The sequence below is a fragment of the Schistocerca cancellata genome, chromosome 10 (genome assembly GCF_023864275.1).
Source record: "Schistocerca cancellata isolate TAMUIC-IGC-003103 chromosome 10, iqSchCanc2.1, whole genome shotgun sequence".
Taxonomy (NCBI): domain Eukaryota; kingdom Metazoa; phylum Arthropoda; class Insecta; order Orthoptera; family Acrididae; genus Schistocerca; species Schistocerca cancellata.
Window position 1 is genome coordinate 28,168,420 of NC_064635.1, and position 25,583 is coordinate 28,194,002.

General features: G+C 45.9%; 1 protein-coding gene across 3 annotated transcripts in view; it reads left to right on the forward strand.

The window, feature by feature from the left end:
- Positions 1-19,136: 19,136 nt before the first annotated feature.
- Positions 19,137-25,583, forward strand: part of LOC126106353 (interference hedgehog-like) — a 672,512-nt gene continuing 666,065 nt past the window's right edge. For 2 of the 3 annotated variants that reach the window (XM_049912604.1, XM_049912605.1), the window contains exon 1: positions 19,137-19,440. The gene's annotated coding sequence lies outside the window, so the exon portion shown is untranslated. The remainder of the gene's footprint in view (positions 19,441-25,583) is intronic. The other variant, XM_049912606.1, reaches the window with a different exon arrangement.

Genomic DNA, 25,583 nt, shown 5'->3' on the forward strand with positions numbered 1-25,583 from the left:
GCACCATCACGTTTTTGACTTTGATATAGGTCGGATTGTAGCCTATCGCGATTGCGGTTTATCGTATCGCGACATTGCTGCTCGCGTTGGTCGAGATCCAATGACTGTTTAAGCAGAATATGGAATCGGTGGGTTCAGGAGGGTAATACGAAACGCCGTGCTAGATCCTAACGGCCTCGTATCACTAGCAGTCGAGATGACAGGCATCTTATCCTCATGGCTGTAACGGATCGTGCAGTCACGTCTCGATCCTGAGTCAACAGATGGGGCCGTTTGCAAGACAACAACCATCTGCACGAACAGTCTGACGACGTTTGCAGCAGCATGGACTATCAGCTCGGAGACCAAGGCTGTGGTTACCCTTGACGCTGCATCACAGACAGGAGCGCCCGCGATGGTGTACTCGACGTCGAACCTGGGTGCACGAATGGCAAAACGTAATTTTTTCGGATGAATCCAGGTTCTGTTTACAGCATCGTGATGGTCGCATCCGTATTTGGCGACATAGCGGTGAACGCACATTGGAAGCGTGTATTCGTCATCGCCATACTGGTGTATCACCCGGCGTGATGGTATGGGGTGGTATTGGTTACAGGTCTCGGGCACCTTTTGTTCGTATTGACGGCACTTTGAACAGTGGACGTTACATTTCAGATGTGTTACGACCCGTGGCTCTATCCTTCATTCGATCCCTGCGAAACCCTGCATTTCAGCAGGATAATGCACGACCGCATGTTGCAGGTCCTGTACGGGCCTTTCTGGATACAGGAAATGTTCGACCGCTGCCCTGGCCAGCACATTCTGCAGATCTCTCACCAACTGAAAACGTCTGGTCAATGGTGGCCGAGCAACTGCCTCGTCACAATACACTAGTCAGTACTGTTGATGAACTGCGGTATCGTGTTGAAGCTGCATGGGCAGCTGTACCTGTACACGCCATCCAAACTCTGTTTGACTCAGTGCCCAGGCGTATCAAGGCAGTTATTACGGCCAGAGGTGATTGTTTTGGGTACTGATTTCTCGGGATCTATGCACCCAAATTGCGTGAAAATGTTGTCACATGTCAGTTCTAGTATAATATATTTGTCAAATGAATACCCGTCTGCATTTATTCTTGGTGTAGCAATTTTAATGGCCAGTAGTGTACATCGGGATACATACTCCGCAAACTACCTAATGGTGCGTGGCGTAGATTACTCTGCATCACTACTCGCCGTTTCCTTTCCTGTTCCACTCGCAAATGTAGCTAGGGGAAAAAGACTGTCTGTATGCCTCCACGTGAGTCCATATTTCTCGTACCTTGTGTTCGTGGTCCTTAAATGTCGGCGGCAGTGGGATCGGTCTGTAGTCAGCCTCAAATGCCGGTTATCTAAATGTCTTTCTCGAAAAGAATGTCGTCTTCCCTCGACGGATTTCCATTTGAGTTCCCGCAGGGCCTCCATAACACATGCATGCTGTTCGAACCTAGCTGTAGCAACTATGGCAGTCGGCCTCTGTATTGGTTCAGTGTCTTCCTTTAATCCGACCAGGTCCGGATCCCAAATGCTTGAGCAGTTCTCAAGAACATCGCACTAGCGTCCTATATGCGGTCTCCTTTATAGATGAACCACACTTTTCCAAATTTCCCCCAGTAATCCGAAATCGAGCATTCACCTCCCTTCCACAATTCTCAATGCTCGTTCAGTTTCGTGATGTTTAAAATACGTGACTATGTCAAGCAGGACACCAATAATGCTCTGTCTGAACATTTTGGGTTTGCTTTTCCTACTCGTCCACGTTAACTTATATTTTTCTACATTTAGAGCCGCTTGCCATTCATCACACCAACTAGATATTTTGTTCAAGTCATCTTGTATCATCCTGCAGTCACTCCACTCCGACACTACCTCTACTACCACAGAAGTCATTCCTCGATGTCTTAACGTGTGTCCTATCATCCTGTCCCTTCTCCTTATCAGTGTTTTCCACATATTCCTTTCCTCTCCAGTTCTGCACAGAACCTCCACATTCCTTACCTTATCAGTCCACGTAATTTTCAACATTCGTCTGCAGCACCAAATCTCGAATGCTTCGATTCTCTTCTGTTCCGGTTTTCCCACAGTCCATATTTCACTACAATACGATGCTGTACTCCAGACGTACATTCTCAGAAATTTCTTCCTCAAATTAAGGACGATATTTGATACTAGTAAACTTGTATTGGCCAGGAATGCCCTCTTCTCCAGTGCTAGTCTGCTTTTGATGTCCTCCTTGCTCCGTCCGTCATTGGTTATTTTACTGCCTAGGTAGCAGAATTCCTAAACTTCATGTACTTCGTGACCATCAATCCTGATGTTAAGTTTCTCGCTTTTCTTATTTCTGCTACTTCTCACTACTTTCGTCTTCTTTCGATTTTCTCTCAATCCATATTCTGTACTCATCATTCCATTCAGGAGATCATGTAGTTCTTCTTCACTTTCACTCAAGATAGCAATGTCATCAGCGAATCGTTATTACTGAATATCCTTTCATCTTTAATTTTAATTCCACTCCAGAACCTTTCTTTTATTTCCATCATTGCTTCCTCGATGTACAGATTGAAGAGTAGGGGCGAAAGGCTACAGCCTTGTCTTACACCCTTCTTAATACGAGCACTTCGTTCTTGGTCGTCCACTCTTATTATTCCCTCTTGGCTGTTGTACATATTGTATATGATCCGTCTCTCCCTATAGCTTATCCCTATTTTTCTCAGAATTTCGAACATCTTGCACCATTTTACATTTTCGAACGCTTTTTTGCAGGTCGACAAATCCTTGATTTTTCTGTAGTCTTGCTGCCATTATTAACCGTAACGCCAAAATTGCCTCTCTGATGCTTTACCTTTCCTAAAGTCAAACTGATTGTCATCTAGCGCATCCTCAATTTTTTTCATTCTTCTCTATATTATTCTTGTAAGCAACTTGGATGAATGAGCTGTGAAGCTGATTGTGCGATACTTCTCGCAGTTGTCACGTCTCGCTGTCTTCGGAATTGTGTGGATGATGCTTTTCCGAAAGTCAGATGGTATGTCGCCAGACTAATTCATTCTGCACACCAGCGTGAATAGTCGTTTTGTTGCCAATTCCCTCAATGATTTTAAAAATTCTGGTGGAATGTTAGCTACATAAGCATAGCAACATCGAACTGAACTCCGTCCGAACAGGCCTTGGAAGGCTCAACGGTACCGACTGGTCGCCGTGTCACCCTCAGCCCACAGGCGTCACTGGATGCGGATATGGAGGGGCATGTGGTCAGCACACCGCTCCTCTGGCCGTATGTCAGTTTACGAGACCGGAGCCGCTACTTCTCAATCAAGAAGCTCCTCAGTTTAAATAAACTGGAAGCAGTCTTGATCGCATAAATTTTTTAATGTGGTGACCGGTTTCGATCTTATTATAAGATCATCTTCAGACCTACAATGAGCAAGAATCCTTATAAAGGACGAAATCGTATACTGATAAAACAGTGAATAACGCTGATATACCATAGACGTATGCCAGAGGTGGTTCCGCATGGCATCCCTCTTGCTTGTGGCTGGTGGTTTACTGCAACGTGAAGGAAGCCAGCTGCTAATTAAATACTTGACGCCCCGCCCGCCATCTCCGGCATAACGTCATGGATAGCCAATCACGTAAGTTGCATATCTGCCACTTAACAAAGTAACGTGGTAGTTACTATTAAATCATTATTACCAACTATAGAACTTATAAAACAAGTTAAAATCTTGTAGCTTTTAAAATATAGTGTAAAAAGGTAATTACTGCGACCTAAATAGTGTGGCCTTCTATCATGTACTGTTATCGACCAAAGGAAAGACGATAACAAGGGCGCCACTCTAGTAACCATGGCTACCTACACGTCAAGTATTTAATTAGCAGCTGGAGTCCTTCACTTTGCAGTATACCGCCAGCCACAAGCAAGAGGGATGCCATGAGGGACCACCTCTGGCATACTTTTATGGGATATCAGCGTTATTCACTGTTTTATCAGTATACGATTTCGTACTTTATAAGGATTCTTGCTCATTGTAGGTCTGAAGATGATCTTATAATAAGATAGGAGCACCGTATTGCTCGCGAAGCATATCGTAACTGCTCCACACCACCGCCTTCCGTCCGAGAACAAGTAGTGTGTAAGTAGGCTGTTTATGTTTTCTTTATGTAAGTAGGCTGTTTAGGTTCTTATATTGGTAACGCCACCGCCACGTAGCGCTCTCTGTATGAAAATCACTGGCTGTGCTGTGTGCAGTCTGTGGCTAGTTTGCATTGTTGTCTGCCATTGTAGTGTTGGGCAGCGGCAGCTGGATGCGAACAGCACGTACCGTTGCGCAGTTGGAGGTGAGCCGCCAGCAGTGGTGGATGTGGGGGGAGAGATGGCGGAGTTTTGTAATTTGTCATGAACTGCTATATATATTATGACTATTAAGGAAACTACATTGTTTGTTCTCTATTAATATCTTTCATTTGCTAACTATCCCTATCAGTAGTTACTGCCTTCCGTAGTTTGAATCTTTTATTTAGCTGGCAGTAGTGGCGCTCGCTGTATTGCAGTAGTTCGAGTAATGAAGATTTTTGTGAGGTAAGTGATTTCTGAAAGGTATAGTTTAATGTTACTCAGGGCCATTCTTTTGCAGGGATATTTGATAGTCAGATTGCGTTGCGCTAAAAATATTGTGTGTCAGTTTAAGCACAGTCTTGTATAAATTGTTCTAAGGGGACGTTTCATATGTCGCAATATTTCACACGATAACACAGAAAAGCACAATTTGAATAGCAAAAATAAGAGAACACATTAACATAGCACTGAAAATAATATGTAGTTAATTGCAAGCGCAGCTGCGAAATACTTGGTGCAAATCTACATGCATGCCACAACTGTTTTACAGTACAACAATGAAAGACTGCAACTACAAAGGAGATTCTCTCTACAATTACGTAATAGCAATAAACAAAATCTACATTAATTACACAAACTACAAGAAAAAGTCAGAAGATTCCAGTGAGGTATCCTCGGCTAAGGGTCGACATATGAAACGTCCCCTTAGAACAATTTATACAAGACTGTGCTTAAACTGACACACAATATTTTTTTGCGCAACGCAATCTGACTTTCAGAAATCCGTACAAAGGAATGGCCCTATTAACATTAACCTGTGCCTTTCAGAAATTACTTACCTCACAAAAATCTTCATTACTCGAACTACTGCAATACGGCGAGCGCCACTACTGCCAGCTAAATAAAAGATTCAAACTACTGAAGGCACTAACTACTGATAGGGATAGTTAGCAAATGAAAGATACTAATAGAGAACAAAGAATGTATTTACCTTAATAATCATAATATATATAGCAGTTCATGCCATCCAGTATTACAAATTTCAAAACTCCGCCATCTCTCTCCCCACATCCACCACTGCTGGCGGCTCACCTCCAACTGCGCAACGCTACGCGCTGTTCACATCCAGCTGCCGCTGCCCAACACTACAATGGCAGACAACAATGCAAACTAGCCACAGACTGCACACAGCACAGCCAGTGATTTTCATACAGAGAGCGCTACGTGGCGGCGGCGTTACCAATATAAGAACCTAAACAGCCTACTTACATAAAGAAAACATAAACAGCCTACTTACACACTACTTGTTCTCGGACGGAAGGCGGTGGTGTGGAGCAGTTACGATATGCTTCGCGAGCAACACGGTGCTCCTATCTTGTGGTACCGAACGAGGTGGCGCAGCGGTTAGCACACTGGACTCGCATTCGGGAGGACGACTGTTCAAACCCGCGGCCGGCCATCCTGATTTAAGTTTTCCGTGATTCCCCAAAATCGCTTCAGGCAAGTGCCGGAATGGTTCTTTTGAGAGGGCACGTCCGTCTTCCTCCCTCATCCTTCCCTAGTCACATAGGACCTGTGATCTCGCTGACCGGTCCCCTCCACCAGCTCAACCAACCAACCTCCTTTGTGGTGGTCATACATAGTCGACGGAAACTTGGCGACGAATATCCCTGCTCTCACGTTCATATACAGCCCAAAATCGGGCCAGTGTCAAATCCGAATGCCAAATAAGTTTGGATATTGGATGACTGGACCAGCCGCCCAATTGGAGACCCACATTGAGATCCATTTCAAATTCTGTCTGTTGCTGATAACGCTGTCTTACTCGAGTACGTGACGTCTCCGTGTTCTTCAGGAATCACTCAATACTTGACAAGAACTAAACAGTTTTATGCTATCGGGGGAAACGGTTGGTTCTTATAAATGGTTTCCCAACTTAGAATCAGAAAAGTTGCTCTAGGCGTAGTGAGAACAGTTTTGGTGGTATGTAATCTCCCTGCCTGGATTCACTTTAGTTACTCAACTTCTCATCATACTGATTAAGTATAATTCCACCTGTGACACTGACTTTTGAACCCAATTCAAAAGTAATATCAGTGTGCATAACTACAATACTAGGAGAAAGGATGATCTTCACTATTCAAGATTAAATCTAACTTTGGCACAGAAAGGGGTGAATTATACTGGCACTAAAGTCTTTGGTCACGTACCAAATAGTATCAAAAGTCTGACAGATAACCAACAAGTATTTAAGAAGAAATTAAAAGAATTTCTGAATGACAACTCCTTCTACTCTATAGAGGAATTTTTAGATATAAATTAAAAAAACAAAACAAAAAATATTAATAAAAAATAAAAAAATAAAAAACACAAAAAATGAAAAAGTTGTTATATTAACTTAAGTATGTTGTTAAATTAACTTAATTATGTCATGTATTGGAAAATTTGACTCGTTCCACATCATTACGAAATATCGTATTCATGATCCGTGGAACTAGTATTAATCTAATCTAATCTAATCTAATCTAACATCTACACTGGAGAGCCAAAGAAACTGGTAACACCTGCCTACCATCGTGTAAGGCCCCCACGAGCACTCAGAAGTGCCGCAACACGACGTGGCACGGTCTCGACTAATGTCTGAAGTAGTACTGGACGGAACTGACTCCATGAATCCTGCAGGATTGTCCATAAATCCGTAAGAGTGCGAGCGGCTGGAGTTCTCTTCTAAACAGCACGTTTCAAGGCATCCCAGATACGCTCAATAGTGTTCATGTCTGGCCAGCGCAAGTGCTTAAACGCGGAAGAGCGTTCCTGGAGCCACTCCAATTCTGGAGGTGTGGGGTGTCCCATTCTCTTGCTGGAATTGTCAAATGGACGTGAATGGATGCAGGTGATCAGACACGATCAATTATTTAAAATCACAGTCACAATCGCATTATTTATTTTGTCGCCAACCGGTTTCAACCGGCGATGGGGTCATCTTCAGGGCAATTTACACTGTAAAGTTATAATATTAGTAAGTAATCATGTACATAATCTACAAGCAATTAAATACACAAATGATGTGAAAAATGAAGAGGACAACAGTTATCGGAATTTTAAATAATTGTTAATTTCTCGAGATTTAATTAGTTATATTTATTATGGTTTATATTACAACTGGAACAAACTTTAAAATTTACGATTTCTTGCTTAAGAATGTAAGTACCGTTGGTCACCCTGGAGGGCGTTACCGTCTGCCCACGTGTTGTTGGCCGTTATCTAAGCTCATGCAGAGAACCAACCAAGCAGAGTTACCAACCGTGCACAGGCACGGTGACGACTCCAGCGAGCGACCAAATGAGTATAAAAATCTGTTTATTTATGTAACTTTAACTAATTGCTTGTAGATTATGTACATGATTACTTACTAATATTATAACTTTACAGTGTGAATTGCCCTGAAGATGACCCCATCGCCGGTTGAAACCGGTTGGCGACACTGTAGTTCCTTCTCTAGATTGTCGCACAGATGAAAAAATGGTAGATATCGAAATAGACGACAGAGGGATAGAGAAACAATTAAAATCGGTCAAGAGAGGAAAGGCCTCTGGACCTGATGGGATACCAGTTCAAATTTACACAGAGTACGCGAAGGAACTTGCCCCCCTTCTTGCAGCGGTGTACCGTAGGTCTCTAGAAGAGCGTAGCGTTCCAAAGGATTGGAAAAGGGCACAGGTCATCCCCGTTTTCAAGAAGGGACGTCGAACAGATGTGCAGAACTATAGACCTATATCTCTAACGTCGATCAGTTGTAGAATTTTGGAACACGTATTATGTTCGAGAATAATGACTTTTCTGAAGACTAGAAATCTACTCTGTAGGAATCAGCATGGGTTTCGAAAAAGACGGTCATGTGAAACCCAGCTCGCGCTATTCGTCCACGAGACTCAGAGGGCCATAGACACGGGTTCACAGGTAGATGCCGTGTTTCTTGACTTCCGCAAGGCGTTCGATACAGTTCCCCACAGTCCTTTAATGAACAAAGTAAGAGCATATGGACTATCAGACCAACTGTGTGATTGGATTGAGGAGTTCCTAGATAACAGGACGCAGCATGTCATTCTCAATGGAGAGAAGTCTTCCGAAGTAAGAGTGATTTCAGGTGTGCCGCAGGGGAGTGTCATAGGACCGTTGCTATTCACAATATACATAAATGACCTGGTGGATGACATCGGAAGTTCACTGAGGCTTTTTGCAGATGATGCTGTGGTGTATCGAGAGGTTGTAACAATGGAAAATTGTACTGAAATGAAATGCAGGAGGATCTGCAGCGAATTGACGCATGGTGCAGGGAATGGCAATTGAATCTCAATGTAGACAAGTGTAATGTGCTGCGAATACACAGAAAGATAGATCCTTTATCATTTAGCTACAAAATAGCAGGTCAGCAACTGGAAGCAGTTAATACCATAAATTATCTGGGAGTAGGCATTAGGAGTGATTTAAAATCGAATGATCATATAATGTTGATCGTCGGTAAAGCAGATGCCAGACTGAGATTCATTGGAAGAATCCTAAGGAAATGCAGTCCGAAAACAAAGGAAGTAGGTTACAGTACACTTGTTCGCCCACTGCTTGAATACTGCTCAGCAGTGTGGGATCCGTGGCAGATAGGGTTGTTAGGAGAGATAGAGAAGATCCAACGGAGAGCAGCGCGCTTCGTTACAGGATCATTTAGTAATCGCGAAAGCGTTACGGAGATGATAGACAAACTCCAGTGGAAGACTCTGCAAGAGAGACGCTCAGTGGCTCGATACGGGCTTTTGTCGAAGTTTCAAGAACATACCTTCACCGAGGAGTCAAGCAGTATATTGCTCCCTCCTACGTATATCTCGCGAAGAGACCATGAGGATAAAATCAGAGAGATTAGAGCCCACACAGAGGCATACCGACAATCCTTCTTTCCACGAACAATACGAGACTGGAATAGAAGGGAGAACCGGTAGAGGTACTCAAGGTACCCTCCGCCACACACCGTCAGGTGGCTTGCGGAGTATGGATGTAGATGTAGATGTAGAAAATAAATAATGCGATTGTGACTGTCATTTTAAATAATTGATTATAAGCAAACCAATCGCTGTTATCTCCACACAACTATATTGTCTAAAAAAAAAATCAGACACGATGCTTACCTATGTGCCAGCTGTCCTATCACGCCAACAGCATGCGCCCCACACCATTGCAAAGCCTACACCAGCTTGAACAGCTCAATGATGGCATGCAGGGTCCATGGATTCAATAGGTTGTCTCCATACCCGTACACATCCATCCGCTCCATACAATTTTAAACGAGACTCGTCCGACCAGGCAACATGTTTCCAGACATCAACAGTCCAATGTCGGTATTGACGGGCCCAGGCGAGGCGTAAAGCTTTGTGTCGTGCCTTCGGCTCTGAAAGTCAATATCGATGCTGTTTCGCCGAATGGTTTGCACGCTGACACTTGTTGATGGCGTAGCATTGAAATCTGCAGCAGTTTGCGGAAGGGTTGCACTTCTGTCATGTTGAACGGTTCTCTTCAGTCCTCGTTGGTCCCGTTCTTGCAGGATCTTTTTCTGGTCGTTCCTGCAGAATGCTCTTTTTGCCAGCGCTTGTTTACTTTTGATGCCCTTCCTCCGTCGGTCATTGGTTATTTTGCTGGCTGGGTAGCAGAATTCCTTAACTTCATCTACTTCGTTACCATCAATCCTGACCTCGCTGTTCTCATTTCTGCTACTTTCCTTTCCTAGTGTTACAAAACTTTAACTGTGGTGCTTCTTCACAGATCGATAGCACTTTCGGTATAGGTTCCGCTGTGCATCATACACTCCTGGAAATTGAAATAAGAACACCGTGAATTCATTGTCCCAGGAAGGGGAAACTTTATTGACACATTCCTGGGGTCAGATACATCACATGATCACACTGACAGAACCACAGGCACATAGACACAGGCAACAGAGCATGCACAATGTCGGCACTAGTACAGTGTATATCCACCTTTCGCAGCAATGCAGGCTGCTATTCTCCCATGGAGACGATCGTAGAGATGCTGGATGTAGTCCTGTGGAACGGCTTGCCATGCCATTTCCACCTGGCGCCTCAGTTGGACCAGCGTTCGTGCTGGACGTGCAGACCGCGTGAGACGACGCTTCATCCAGTCCCAAACATGCTCAATGGGGGACAGATCCGGAGATCTTGCTGGCCAGGGTAGTTGACTTACACCTTCTAGAGCACGTTGGGTGGCACGGGATACATGCGGACGTGCATTGTCCTGTTGGAACAGCAAGTTCCCTTGCCGGTCTAGGAATGGTAGAACGATGGGTTCGATGACGGTTTGGATGTACCGTGCACTATTCAGTGTCCCCTCGACGATCACCAGTGGTGTATGGCCAGTGTAGGAGATCGCTCCCCACACCATGATGCCGGGTGTCGGCCCTGTGTGCCTCGGTCGTATGCAGTCCTGATTGTGGCGCTCACCTGCACGGCGCCAAACACGCATACGACCAAAATAGGCACCAAGGCAGAAGCGACTCTCATCGCTGAAGACGACACGTCTCCATTCGTCCCTCCATTCACGCCTGTCGCGACACCACTGGAGGCGGGCTGCACGATGTTGGGGCGTGAGCGGAAGACGGCCTAACGGTGTGCGGGACCGTAGCCCAGCTTCATGGAGACGGTTGCGAATGGTCCTCGCCGATACCCCAGGAGCAACAGTGTCCCTAATTTGCTGGGAAGTGGCGGTGCGGTCCCCTACGGCACTGCGTAGGATCCTACGGTCTTGGCGTGCATCCGTGCGTCGCTGCGGTCCGGTCCCAGGTCGACGGGCACGTGCACCTTCCGCCGACCACTGGCGACAACATCGATGTACTGTGGAGACCTCACGCCCCACGTGTTGAGCAATTCGGCGGTACGTCCACCCGGCCTCCCGCATGCCCACTATACGCCCTCGCTCAAAGTCCGTCAACTGCACATATGGTTCACGTCCACGCTGTCGCGGCATGCTACCAGTGTTAAAGACTGCGATGGAGCTCCGTATGCCACGGCAAACTGGCTGACACTGACGGCGGCGGTGCACAAATGCTGCGCAGCTAGCGCCATTCGACGGCCAACACCGCGGTTCCTGGTGTGTCCGCTGTGCCGTGCGTGTGATCATTGCTTGTACAGCCCTCTCGCAGTGTCCGGAGCAAGTATGGTGGGTCTGACACACCGGTGTCAATGTGTTCTTTTTTCCATTTCCAGGAGTGTATTTCAACATTCTCTGGCTCACTAATAATTTCAGAGCAGTATTAACTGCTTAGCTCTAAAGGTAAAAACAGGAGACATACCCTCTCATCAGTGCATCAATCATTCACTTTTAAACGTTATCTCGAAGTAACCGATTTCAGTAGGTCGTTGGTACAATTACTACGCTGCTCAGTACACATAATTAACACGCTTTTTATTTACAGTACGTTGACATGACACACAATGATCAAACAAGCTCGGGACCATCTTGCGAACTGAGACTGTTTCGTAAGTTCATTTTAAACATCAACTTTATAACAATACACTGAGAAGATGCTGACACTGGTGACCCGATGTTCTCCCCCGCACTGCCGACGTGCTGCTTCGGTGGAACGCCTATGAATCGCTTGCCAGGATCTTCTCCGTGTAGCATGAAAGAGATAGAAAAAACAGCATTTTAGTACACACACCATACAAAACAGGTTACGTAATTAAATAATACACTTTTATAGCCTACCTGATGTCGCTCAGGCGGAAAGTAAAGACGGCGATGCGCACTAAAATCCGGTAGACAACAACTTCACTGTCACATCACCAACAATCGACTTGGGCAACCTTATAAAGGCTGACAACCAACGACATAAGTTCCTGAGTTCTAGTGACTGGTGCTTTCCGCTCTTACTGCATCTCTATTGACCATACAATACTCCCTACAGTCTCTTGTACTGGTCTCCTGACATCTAGTTGTCCATTCCGCATTACATAGGGCTGTCCGGATACTTTTGATTGGATAGTGTGTACCTAAATATAGAGCTGATGAGCACCCTGTGAAGTTCGCTTATATTGGACAATCCCAGTCGCTTATAGACTACCTTTACGTGAGGCCCCAAGAGCAGCTTTCGGAAACGAATATCATTTCTGGTGCCCGCATCTCGTGGTCGTGCGGTAGCGTTCTCGCTTCCCACGCCCGGGTTCCCGGGTTCGATTCCCGGCGGGGTCAGGGATTTTCTCTGCCTCGTGATGGCTGGGTGTTGTGTGCTGTCCTTAGGTTAGTTAGGTTTAAGTAGTTCTAAGTTATAGGGGACTTATGACCACAGCAGTTGAGTCCCATAGTGCTCAGAGCCATTTGAGCCATCATTTCTGGTCAGTCGTGTAAACAAACCAAATGCTCTTCCAGCTGCCGCATTTCCTGCTCCACAATCGATTTTTTGCTCTAGTTTAAACGCGCAGCCGGCCGGGGTGGTCGAGCGTTTCTAGGCGCAACAGTCTGGAACCGCACGACCGCTACGGGCGCAGGTTCGAATCCTGCCTCGGGCATGGGTGTGTGCGATGTTCTTAGGTTGGTTAGGTTTAAGTAGTTCTAAGTTCTAGGGGACATGACCTCAGACCTATAGTGCTCAGAGCCGTCTGAACCATTTTAAACGCGCAACCGATTTGGAAACGTGCTTGGATTGTCGGGTTACATCTTGCTTTGAAACATTTTCGGCGTATGTAGACGGAATAACAATTTGTGCAGTGCAAGAGAAGTAGAAACATTAGGCAGCGCATTTCTACCTCTAATATTTAACATGACGCTGTCGTTTACCGACTAATACATTCACCAGAAGATCAAAACAAACTGCAAAACGATCAAGAAAAAACATCTGAATGGTGCGAAAAGTGGCAGTTCACCCTGAATAACGAAAAGTGTGCGGTCAACCACATGAGTGTTAAAAGGAACTCGTTAAACTTCGGTTACACGATAAATCAGTCTAATCTAAAAGCCGAAATTCAACTAAATGTCTAGGTATTAAATAAAGAACAACTTAAATTGGAAGGAACACATAGAAAATGTTGTGGGGAAGGCTAACCAAAGACTGCCTTTTATTAGCAGGACACTTAAAAAATGTAACAGACCTACTAAGGAGACTGCCTACACTACGCTTGTCCGCCCTCTTATAGAATACTGCTGCGCGGTGTTGGATCCTTACCAGAGAGGACTGACGGAGTACATCGAAAAAGTTCAAAGAAAGGCAGCACGTTTTCTATTATCGCGAAATATGGGAGAGAGTGTCAGAGAAATGATATAGAATTTGGGCTGGAAATCATTAAAAGAAAGGCGTTTCTCGTTGCGACGGAATCTTCTCACGAAATTCCGATCACCAACTTTCTCCTCTGAATGCGAAAATATTTTGTTGACACCGACCTACATAGGGAAGAAAATGGTTCAAATGGCTCTGAGCACTATGGGACTTAACACCTGTGGTCATCAGTCCCCTAGAACTTAGAACTACTTAAACCTTGCTAACCTAAGGACATCACACACATCCATGCCCGAGGCAGGATTCGAACCTGCGACCGTAGCGGTCACGCGGTTCCAGACTGAAGCGCCTAGAACCGCACGGCCACACCGGCCGGCACATAGGGAAGAATGAACCCCACGATAAAATAAGGGAAATCAGAGCTCGTACGGAAAGATATAGGTGTTCATTCTTTCCGCGAGCTATACGTGACTGGAATGATAGAGAATTGTGAAGGTGGTTCGATGAACCCTCTGCCAGGTACTTAAATGTGATTGCAGAGTATCCATGTAGAAGTAGATGTAGAATAGAAGAGGAACAGCAATTCGGCTGACTGAAGCAGAAACCCCGAGCAGCTGATTTCCCGACGTCATTTGCGCAAAACAACTGACGATCAGAAAACCGACTTGTGTCGATCTAGAAACACCGTTTCAGTCGTTGACGTGTAAAGTCGACAGCGAAAAAAACGGTTTCTGGAAATTAGTTTTCGTCTTCCGGAAGTTGTGTCTCACGTAAGCGTAGCAATAGTGTTCCAGGAGTCACTTGCTGTCGCGACCAATGGATGAGCAGCCTTTAGGTCCCTTTAAACTATAAAACGTAATTTTCAAATTCGCTGTTTGCTATACACGTATTTGTTAAACAGTCAACATTATCAAATTTAACCTCACTTTTGAGGCAACTGTTACGCTGTGCGCCGGCCGCAGTGGCCGAGCGGTTCTAGGCGCATCAGTCTAGCACCGCGCGACCGCTACGGTTGCAGGTTCGAATCCTCCCTCGGGCATGGATGTGTGTGATGTCCTTAGGTTAGTTAGGTTTAAGTAGTTCGAAGTTCTAGGGGACTGATGACCTCAGATATTAAGTCCCATAGTGCTCAGAGCCATTTGAACCATTTGTACAGAATTCGACAAGCGTCTTATGAAACGACTTCACAGAGACGTTTCAGATGTTCCATAATTCTACAACAGTTTTACGTCAGCGATATAAGCCTGTGTGTGTGTGTGTGTGTGTTTGTGTGTGTGTGTGTGTGTGTGTGTGTGTGTGTGTATCTGTCCCATGACCTTGTACGATTGAAAACTTGAATGGTCTGCGCTTGAAAGTGCAGTGCAGGATATAAACTTTAAAAATCTGCGATACCTGCTCCGGTTCCCAGATGTACACTGGTCAGCCAGTACTTTATGACCGCTGACCTACTACCGATATAAAACCGTCCAGGCTGTAGCAGCGTTACCTGGCGAGGAACGACTCCTACTCAGACACACGCACGGTACATGTAGTACTGGCGAGCGTGCTGTCCTTGAGTAGAATGTCGAAGACGCGCCATCAATCTGAGTTTGACTGGAGGTATGGTTCAAATGGTTCAAATGGCTCTGAGCACTATGGGACTTAAAGTCTACGGTCATCAGTCCCCTAGAACTTAGAACTACTTAAACCTAACTAACCTAAGGACATCACACAACACCCAGTCATCACGAGGCAGAGAAAATCCCTGACCCCGCCGGGAATCGAAGCCGGGAACCCGGGCGCGGGAAGCGAGAACGCTACCGCACGACCAAGAGCTGCGGACGGAGGCAGTCATCAGTGCATCTTATTGATAGCCTTTCACCTTGAGTTGTTATTCCACTCCTGAACCTTTCTTTTATTCCCATCATTACTTTCTCGATGTATAGACTGAACAGCTCATCCTTACACCCTTTTTAATACGAGCACTTTATTCTTGGTCTTCCAGTTTTACTATTCCCTCTTGGCTCTTGTACATATTGTACCTTATCGGTCTCTTCCTGTAGCTTTCCCCTATTTTCCTGACCATTTCGGACATTTTGGATTATTTGACATTGTCGAAGTGCGTGCCTACGGAGTATCGCCTCAGTTGTGCGACTGGAGTCGTGATTTCCTGTCAGAAAGGTCACAGCCCGTAGTAATACAAGGAATCACATCGAGTAAAACAGAAGTAATATCCGGCGTTTCCGAAGGGAGTGTTCCTGAACTATATTAACGACATAGGAGACAATCTGACTAGCCGTCTTAGATTGTTTGCAGACGATGCTGTCATCAGATGATCAAAACGACTTGCAAAATGATTTAGATAAGATATCTGTATGGTGCGAAAAGTGTCAATTGTCTCTGAATAAGAAAAAGTGTGAAGTTAGTCACATGAGTACTAAAAGAAATCAGGTAAATTTCGATTGCGCGATAAGTCCCACAAATCTGAGGGCTGTAAATTCAATTAAATACTTAGGGATTACAATTACAAATAACCTAAATTGGAACGATCACATAGATAATATTGTGGGTAGAGCAAACCAAAGACTAAGATTCATTGGCAGAATACTTAGAAGGTGCAACAGGTCTACCAAAGAAACTGCTTACACTACACTTGTCCGCGCTATTCTGGAGTACTGCTGTGCGGTGTGGGATCCGCATCAGGTGGGACTGACGGATGACATCGAAAAAGTACAAAGAAGGGCAGCTCGTTTTGTATTACCGAGAAATAGGGGAGATAGTGCCACAGACATGATACGTGAATTGGAGAGGCAATCATTAAAACAAAGCCGTTTTTCGTTGCGACGGGATCTTCTCATGAAGTTTCGATCACCAGTTTTCTCCTCCGATTGCGAAAACATTCTGTTGGCACCCACCTACATAGGGAGAAATGATCATCACGATAAAAAAATCAGGGCTCGCACGGAAAAATTTAAGTCCTCGTTGTTCCCGCGTGCCGTTCGAGAGTGGAACGGTAGAGAGACAGCTTGAAGGTGGTTCATTGAACCGTCTGCCAGGCACTTTATTGTGAATAGCAGAGTAATCACGTAGATGTAGGAGTCCCAGGTCGAAAAATCCTAGGAACGTGTTTTGATTTTTCTTCAGTCTTGCTTCCAGTATCAACCGCGTCATAACTGCCACTCTGGTGCCGTTTCCTATCCTAAAGCCAAACTCATCTTCATCTAACAGATCATCAGTTTTCCATTATTCTATATATTATTCTTGTCAGAAACTTATATGAATGAGAAGGTGACTGTGCGATAATACTCTCACTTGTCGGCTCTTGCTGTCTTCGGAGTTGTGTACACTACGTTTTTCCGAATGTCTCATGGTATATCTTCTGTCTCTTACATCCTACACACCAACGTGAATAGTCGGTTTGTTGGCACTTCTTCTTCATCTACATCTACATCCATACTCCGCAAGCCACCTGACGGTGTGTGGCGGAGGGTACTTTGACTACCTCTATCGTTTCTCCCTTCTATTCCAGTCTCGTATTGCTCGTGGAAAGAAAGATCGTCGGTATGCCTCTGTGTGGGCTCTAATCTCTCTGATTTTGTCCTCATGGTCTCTTCGCGAGATATACGTAGGAGGGAGCAATATACTGCTTGACTCAACGGTGAAGGTATGTTCTCGAAACTTCAATAAAAGCCCGTACCGAGCTACTGAGCGTCTCTCCTGCAGACTCTTCCACTGGAGTTTATCTATCATCTCCGTAACGATTTCGCGATTACTAAATGATCCTGTAACGAAGCGCGCTGCTCTCCGTTGGATCTTCTCTATCTCTTCTATCAACCCTATCTGGTACGGATCCCACGCTGGTGAGCAATATTCAAGCAGTTGGCGAACAAGTGTACTGTAACCTACTTCCTTTGTTTTCGGATTGCATTTCCTTAGGATTCTTCCAATGAATCTCAGTCTGGCACCTGCCTTACCAACGATCAACTTTATATGATCATTCCATTTTAAATCACTCCTAATGCGTACTCCCAGATAATTTATGGTATTAACTGCTTCCAGTTGCTGACCTGCTATACTGTAGATAAATGATAAAGGATCTTTCTTTCTATGTATTCGCAGCACATTACACTTGTCTACATTGACATTCAATTGCCATTCCCTGCACCATGCGTCAATTCGTTGCACATCCTCCTGCATTTCAGTACAATTTTCCATTGTTACAACCTCTCGATATACTATAGCATCATCCGCAAAAAGCCTCAGTGAACTTCCGATGTTATCCACAAGGTCATTTAAATATATTGTGAATAGCAACGGTCCTACGACATTCCCCTGCGGCACACCTGAAATCACTCTTAGTTCGGAAGACTTTCTCTCCATTGAGAATGACATGCTGCGTTCTGTTATCTAGGAACTCTTCAATCCAATCACACAATTGGTCTGATAGTCCATATGCTCTTACTTTGTTCATTAAACGACTGTGGGGAACTGTATCGAACGCCTTGCGGAAGTCAAGAAACACGGCATCTACTTGTGAACCCGTGTCTATGGCCCCCTGAGCCTCGTGGACGAATTGCGCAAGCTGGGTTTGACACGATCGTCTTCATCGAAACCCATACTAATTCCTACACTGTAGATTTCTAGTCTCCAGAGAAGTCATTATACTCGAACATAATACGTGTTCAAAAGTTCTACAACTGGTCGACGTTAGAGATATAGGTCTACAGTTCTGCACATCTGTTCGACGTCCCTGCGCTCTTTTCCAATCCTTTCGAACGCTACGCTCTTCTAGAGACCTACGGTACACTGCTGCAGAAAGGGGGGCAAGTTCCTTCGCGTACTCTGTGTAAAATCGAACTGGTATGCCATAAGGTCCAGCGGCCTTTCCTCTTTTGACCGATTTTAATTGTTTTTCTATTCCTCTGTCATCTATTTCGGTATCTACCATTTTGTCATCTGTGCGACAGTATAGAGAAGGAACTACAGTGCGGTCTTCCTCTGTGAAACAGCTTTGGAAAAAGACATTTAGTATTTCGGCCTTTAGTCTGTCATCCCCTGTTTCAGTACCATTTTAGTCACAGAGTGTCTGGACTTTTGTTTTGATCCACCTACTGCTTTGAGATAAGACCAAAATTTCTTACGATTTTCTGCCAATGATTAAAATTGTGATGGAATGTCATCTCTCCCTTCTGCCTTATTGGTGTAAGTCGTCCAATGCACTTTTAAATTCCAGTTCTAATACTGGGTACTCTTAACAGTTGAGTGCATCGGAAAGGTTATCTCGGAGTCGTAACAGTTGCAGAGAGTGGAAGGACGTAAATGAAGAAGCGATGTTCCAGCTCTTCAGCCGCTGAACGACAAAGGCCTCGCCGCTCGGCGCCAGCAGTTCGCGCGTCGGCCGGCAGATGGCGGGCCTGTAGCAGCCCGGCCATAAAAGCAACGTGCTCTCCCCCCACCGTGCCGACCGTGGCTGCCCAATCAGGCGCGACGACCCCCCACCACCGCGCCATTCACACGCGGAGCCGCGGCCCGGTGCCCGCGACTTGGGAGTGAACGCGCGTGATTCCGCAGTGCGTTCTGGCGTGCCGTCGCGACAATTTCGTTTCGGCTGACAGTTGCTGCGGCTGGAAGCGCATCGCTTCAGCTCGATCGCGTGTCGTATTCACCGTGTGCGCGTGGGTAGCAAAATTTTGACGGCTGTTTCTGAGTGTGTGCGGTTTGTCGTCTCTGCTGTGGCGGCGGCAGGGGCTATGAGTCTGGCTGCGTGAAGGGAGAAGCGGAGAGGAAAAAGGAAGGACGAAGCGGCGAGAGGCTTCCAAGACGGCGCGACGCGCAAGGTAAGAGCATCTATCTGCGGAGCTCGTGCTGGTCTCTTTTGCCGGGGCGGCAGGAAAGAAGAGGCGGCCGGCGCCCCCGGCTAGGAATTCTTTTTCTTCCCTCCCCCTCCCCCCCCTCCGTCCGCCCCCTCTTCCCCCTCATCCTACAGCCGTGCCGGTAGACCTTGGAATAACTTCCAGCCGGCCGGACACGGGCCGGAGCGGTGCCGCTACAAAAACGCTCGGGCAGTGCGCTCGCTTCCGTCTTCAAAACAGACCTGGAGCCGCCGCCTGGCAAGTGAAACAACAGGTGTCCGCTCCCCCCGGCGCCATGGCTGTCACACGGCACTTGCCCTAGTCTGTCTCTAGCACTCATTCGACCACGCTACTTTCTTCGTGAAAATACTCCGGCTTTTAAACAGCCACCTGCTGCATAACGCAAGGTACCTCCTTTTCTCATTCGTTAAAGTACCGAGTGATCGAAAAGTCAGTATAAATTTGAAAACTGAATAATGTAGGGCGGTACAAATTGACACACGTGCTTGGAATGACATGGGGTTTTATTAGAAGCAAAACAAAAACAAAAGTTCAAAAAATGTCCGATAGATGGCGCTTCATCCGATCAGAATGGCAATAATTAGCATAACGAAGTAAGACAAAGCAAAGATGATGTTCTTTACAGGAAATGCTCAGTATGTAAACCATCATTCCTCAACAATAGCTGCAGCCGAGGAATAATATTGTGAACAGCAGTGTAAAGCATGTCCGGAGTTATGGTGAGGCATTGGCGTCGGATGTTGTCTTTCAGCATCACTAGAGATGTCGGTCGATCACGATACACTTGCGACTTCAGGTAACCCCAAAGCCAATAATTGCACGTACTGAAGTCTGGCGACCTGGGAGGCCAAGCATGACGAAAGTGGCGGCTGAGCACACGATCACCAAACGACGCGCGCAAGAGGTCTTTCACGCCCCATCTGTCGGTCATTTTGTGAACTTCGATTATTTTTTTTTTTTTTCTAATAAAACCCCATGTCACTCCAAGCATATGTGTGTCAATTTTTACCTCTCTATCTACACGCGCAAGAGATCTTTCACGCCCCATCTGTCGGTCATTTTGTGAACTTCGATTATTTTTTTTTTTTTTTCTAATAAAACCCCATGTCACTCCTAGCATATGTGTGTCAATTTTTACCTCTCTATCTACACTATTCCATGGTTTATTAAGTTTTCAAATTTATGCTGACTTTTTGATCACCCTGTACATCAGCACGATGCCTCTTTCTTCTTGCATCCTAGCTTACTAGCTAATGGAGACGCGTGAAGTAAAACTAGCAGACAGAATGTACTGTACGAGAAATACAAAGTGGCGACGACATTCTGTTACCTAGCCGGCCGCAGTGGTCGAGCGGTTCTAGGCGCAACAGTCTGGAACCGCGCGACCGCTACGGTCGCAGGTTCGAATCCAGCCTCGGGCACGGATGTGTGTGATGTCCTTAGGTTAGTTAGGTTTACGTAGTTCTAGGGGACTGATGACCACAGCAGTTAAGTCCCATAGTGCTCAGAGCCATTTGAACCATCTGTTAGCTAATTTCAGGAGGAGGTCACGGCAAGATTTTGATTTTACGCTTGGGAAAACTGACAACTAGTATCTCTAGACAAGGTACTTGCACGCGTATTGCGATTACTGCATTTCGTTGACTGGAAACCGATAACAGGAGTTGCACGAAAATACGGAAGCACACTGGGAAATGCTCGAGTGACAATACAGATGCTAGCGAAGCCTGCAGGTTACAGGATGGCTATAATTAAACTTTAGTTACTTCAGACGGTCCACACGTAAACAAATGATCGAAGGACTGTGAAACTCTGTGGAAGCATTTAGAAGGACATGCGGTGGAGAAATAACGAATAAGCCATTGAAATAAACCACTCCGTCTACAGGCCACAAGTGGCCCATCGGGACCATCCGACCGCCGTGTCATCCTCAGGTGAGTATGCGGATAGGAGGAGCATGGGGTCAGCACACTGCTCTCCCGGTCGTTATGATGGTATTCTTGACCGAAGCCGCTACTATTCGGTCGAGTAGCTCCTCAATTGGCATCACGAGGCTGAGTGCACCCCGAAAAATGGCAACAGCACATGGCGGCCTGGATGGTCATGCATCCAAGCGCCAGCCACGCCCGACAGCGCTTAACTTCGGTGATCTCACGGGAACATGTGTATCCACTGCGGCAAGGCCGTTGCCCATTGAAATAAACACATTTTTCAATTTTCTCATGAGCAGATAACATTTGTTAACTGCGCACCATACCTGCGTTCCAGGTTAGAAGCGTTGCTCAGTGTGACGACCATCTGCATCGATGGCAGCCTGGAACCGCACTGGAGGTACCATTTCACAATTGCTCGCAGCACTTTTCGAACGGTGGACCATGGGATGTCCAGCTGTCGTGATACAGCTTGTGTACTGCTTGAAAATTGCACATTGCGTCAAGAAGTCTGAGCCATTGCAACACTAGCGTCTCCAACAACTTATACTGCAGTCAACCTTCGGCCCCTCCCAGCAGCAGTTAACATATCACATGCTTGGCCATAACTGCAGATGTTAGCCAAGCCTCCAGCTGTATCTGAATACCCAGGGCTCCTGTAGAGTGTCCTTAATATGTTACAAATGGTCAGGACAGTGTTTTGTGTTGTTGTCAGAGCATTATTCCGGAGCTAAGTACATTCGAACGGTGGTAGGTGGTACACTACTGCCCATTAAAATTGCTACACCAAGAAGAAATGCAGATGATAAACGGGTATTCATTGAACAAATATATTATACTAGAACTGACATGTGATTACATTTTCACGCAATTTGCGTGCGTAGATCCTGAGAAATCAATACCCAGAACAACCACCTCTGGCCGTAATAACGGCATTGATACGCCTGGGCATTGAGTCAAACAGAGCTTGCATGGCGTGTACAGGTACAGCTGCCCATGCAGCTTCAACACGATACCACAGTTCATCAAGAGTAGTGACTGGCGTATTGTGACGAGCCAGTTGCTCGGCCGCCATTGACCAGACGTTTTCAGTTGGTGAGATATCTAGAGAATGTGCCGACCAGGGCAGCAGTCAAACATTTCGTGTATCCAGAAAGGCCTGTACAAGACCTGTAACATGCGGTCGTGCATTATCCTGCTGAAATGTAGGGTTTCGCAGGGATCGAAGGAAAGGTAGAGCCACGGGTCGTAACACATCTGAAATGTAACGTCCACCGTTCAAAGTGCCGTCAATGCGAACAAGAGGTGACCGAGACGTGTAACCACCCCATACCATCACGCCGGGTGATACGCCAGTATGGCGATGACGAATACACACTTCCAATGTGCGTTCACCGCGATGTTGCCAAACACGGATGCGACCATCATGATGCTGTAAACAGAACCTGGTTTCATCCGAAGAAATTACGTTTTGCCATTCGTCGTCGAGTACACCATCGCAGGCGCTCCTGTCTGTGATGCATCGTCAAGGGTAACGGCAGCCACGGTCTCCGAGCTGATAGTCCATGCTATTGCAAACGTCGTCGAACTGTTCGTGCAGATGGTTGTTGTCTCGCAAACGTCCCCATCTGTTGACTCAGGGAGCGAGACGTGGCTGCACTATCCGTTACAGCCGTGCGGATAAGATGCCTGTCATCTCGACTGCTACTGATGCGAGGCCGTTGGGATCCAGCACGGCGTTCCGTATTACCCTCCTGAACCCCCCGATTCCATATTGTGCTAACAGTCATTGGATCTCGACCAACGCGAGCAGCAATGTCGCGATACGATAAACCGCAATCGCGATAGGCTACAATCCGGAAACGCGGTGGTACGCATTTCTCCTCCTTACACGAGGCATCACAACAACGTTTCTCCAGGCAACGCCGGTCAACTGCTGTTTGTGTGAGGGAAATCGGTTGGAAACTTTCCTCATGTTAGCACGTTGCAGGTGTCGCCACCGGCGCCAACCTTGTGTGAATGCTCTGAAAAGCTAATCATTTGTATACCACAGCATCTTCTTCCTGTCGGTTATATTTGACGTCTGTAGCACGTCATCTTAGTGGTGTAGCCATTTTAATGGCCAGTAGTGTAGGTGTTCGTATGGTGGCTGCTTCCGCAACCAAGGCAGCCAAAATGTTTGGTGTTTTAATATGTATCGAAGATTTATAGGCTACCGCGTACTGGAAAAGTGGAAAAAAATCATCATCCGCTGAGTCACAACGCAGACGAAAGTACGTATTGAGTGATCCTGACGAAAGTCATTGAAGAGGACTGCGACGAAAAACAATTGACGACAGCTACAGAAGTCACTACAGAACTGAAAGTTCGCGAACGCTGTTGGCACCAAAACAACGCGAAGGGAGATCAAGAGGCAGGGAACTGCAGGGCGAGCAGGAATTCCAAAACTGCGGAACGGTGATGTAGATGACAGTAAAAGGAAAACGCGGTGCCGAATCCATAAAACCTGGACTTTGGACCGATGGAGGAAAGCCTTTTGATCGGATGAGCCTTGTCTCGCACTGTTTCCAACATCTAACCGAGTTTAGCCTCCACATCTACATTTATACTCCGCAAGCCACGCAACGGCGTGTGGCGGAGGGCTCTTTACGTGTCACTGTCATTTCCTCCCTTTCCTGTTCCAGTAGGGTATGGTTCGCAGGAAGAACGACTGCCGGAAAGCCTCCGCGCGCGCTCGAATCTCTCTAATTTTACGTTTGTGATCTCCTCGGGAGGTATAAGTAGGGGGAAGCAATATATTCGATACCTCATCCAGAAACGCACCCTCTGGAAACTGGACAGCAAGCTACACCGCGATGCAGAGCGCCTTGCAGAGTCTGCCACTTGAGTTTGTTAAACATCTGCGTAACGCTATCACGGTTACCAAATAACCCTGTGACGAAACGCGGCGCTCTTCTTTGGATCTGCTCTATCTCCTCCGTCAACCCGATCTGGTACGGATCCCACACTGCTGAGCAATACTCAAGTATAAATCGAAGGAGTGTTTTGTAAGCCACCTCCTTTTTGTTGATGGACTACATTTTCTAAGGACTCTCCCAAAGAATCTCAATAGAACGCGTGCAAATAATTTTTCACCGTCCCGTTATTTCTCTTGTGCCCAGTGGCAGAACTGTACACAACGTTCAAGGTCGTCGCCACGCAATTCCTGGTGCATAGATATATGGTACGGGTGCAATCGATGTTGATGTAGCATTCTCAACACCGACGTTTTTGAAATTCCCGATTCTCGCGCAATTTATCTGCTACTGGTTGTGCGGATTAACCACGACATCAGCTAAAACACCTACTTGGGCATCATCATTTGTTACAGCCCCGTTTGACCTATGGCAGCGCCATCTAGCGTGCCAACCATAGCGCCATTTGGTTTCCGCCTTCAAGGTAGATGAGTTTCGTTCTCTGTAGTTTTTTCGTTTGATGCTTATTTCGTGACATATTTGGCCCGGTCGCTATCAATGGACCATCCTGTATAATGTTTTTTTTTCCAATGACGTAGTGTAATCAGTTTAATTACGAAATAAAATACAATGACGTATTGAAAGTCAATCAGCATTCACACAACGAGTGAGAACCTTCCTGAAGTATTTCAGAAATAACCACTGAAATGTTTTCTTGAAGTGCAAAGTAATAGCTTAAACAGGTATGCAATATTGCAAGTATGACGGGAAGCTAGTGCTTTGGAGTGCTGGATGACGCTGTACTCTCTGGCTGTACTCTATCTGGCAGAGTTCGGGGTTTGGGGAATGCCTCATTGTACTGCTTAATGATTTCATTAGCTTTTATTTATATAAAGAGACTCATGAAAATTATGAGCTAATAAAATAAAAGTGAAGCAGAAAACACAGAAGTATTTAAGATGTCATTCACTGACCTAATGCCCTGTGATGGTCCCCCATTTCTTGACCGAATGTCCTTCTTTTAACCAATTGCATTGTACTGTCTACTTACCGTCTCGAGTTAGTGGCCGTTTTTAGTGAACGACTCGCGGATTGTCTTTAATCTTTAGTTCAGGACCTTCGTCGTCTCTACGGCGTATTTTGTGGACCTTTCTGCAAGAGGAAGTCTTTGTTTTTAGCTGTCTTTCCTTTCGTCGATTGGGCATAACGTGTTGTCGCTTTT